Source organism: Rhineura floridana, chromosome 7, assembly GCF_030035675.1.
Source record: "Rhineura floridana isolate rRhiFlo1 chromosome 7, rRhiFlo1.hap2, whole genome shotgun sequence".
Taxonomy (NCBI): domain Eukaryota; kingdom Metazoa; phylum Chordata; class Lepidosauria; order Squamata; family Rhineuridae; genus Rhineura; species Rhineura floridana.
Genome location: NC_084486.1, coordinates 105,315,226 through 105,316,420, shown reverse-complemented (window position 1 = coordinate 105,316,420; position 1,195 = coordinate 105,315,226). Strand labels below are relative to the sequence as shown.

Genomic DNA, 1,195 nt, shown 5'->3' with positions numbered 1-1,195 from the left:
TGCCTTCCCTTCCTTCTCTCTATTGCTGTGAGTGACAGAACATTGGACAGGAGAGAGAGAGAGGGAATGAAGAAAAGTTCCCTCTTCACTTCGCTCACATTTGCTTTTGCTCACAGTGCTTTTGAAGTTCATTTCTGAACCCAAAGCCTGGAGAACATCATTGGCATCTCAAAAGAAAGAGAGAGAGAGAGAAGCCAAGGTATATTTGGCATTGAAGGTGTGCCAGTTAGCACCTAATTAACAACCTCCTGTATTAGCCCATTTAAATTAGAAAGCTAGAGAAAGCCTGCTCTTTCTTTTTTTATTTTGATAAGAAAATCAAACCCTTCTTTGTTGATTCCATATTTCTCCAGAGCCTAATCAAGGGGTTGTATCCAACTAAATCATTATGTTCACAGAACAATTTCTGCAAGTGTAATGGAACTTCCCCTCCTTCTCCTCCCACCCCCACATGCCCGCCAAATCTGCTGTGGGTGTTTCTCCAATCTTCTGTGGCAGATTTGGGCGTGGTGCAGGGGTCATGTGGGGGAAGAAGAGGAAGGATGTGTTTTGTTGCACTTGCAGAAGATACAACCCCAGATCTTTTTTTCCCACCAGATCAGAATCGCTTTGATACACATTGGAAGGGGGACCCCAGCCTCATCCATATAATCAATTCATCATTTCTGACTAAAAATGCTGCCCCTACAAACTCCAAATCTTTCAGACTTACAGTAGGGCCCCGCTTTTCAGCGGCATGCTTTTCGGCATTCCGCTAATAAGGCGGCTTCCAATTAGTGTAAGGCCCCACACACACTGTGCTTGTTCTGCTTTTATGGTGTTTTTCGGGCGTTGGGCTCCATTTTATTGATGGAGTTCTACTTTTCTGTGGGTTTCGCTTTTAGATGGAGTTCTGGAACATAACCCACCGTATGAGTGGGGCCCTACTATATATTGATCTTTCTTCTGCTTGTTTCAGCTTTTTTCACATTCCAGTCCCTTCTCTTTTTCAACCACAGTCCTGCTCCCACTAAAACAGATTCCAGACTGTCGCTGCTTTGTGAGTGAGGTCAAGCACATACCAGCAAATTCAGGTTGTACAATTGAAGTGGATTGTAGCTCTTAGAAAACCAACCTGCCTCCAAAGAAATGTAGGTTTTTTATAGTAAGGAAAGTGATGGGGATGTGCTCTGGAATGTGTTGTTTGATGTGACAT

The 1,195-nt window shown here is 43.6% G+C and overlaps 1 non-coding gene across 1 annotated transcript; it reads right to left on the bottom strand.

The window, feature by feature from the left end:
• Window positions 1–594: 594 nt before the first annotated feature.
• Window positions 595–669, bottom strand: LOC133389900 (small Cajal body-specific RNA 2). The gene has a single exon (XR_009764207.1). It is a non-coding gene; the product is annotated as a small Cajal body-specific RNA 2 (non-coding RNA).
• Window positions 670–1,195: the final 526 nt, after the last annotated feature.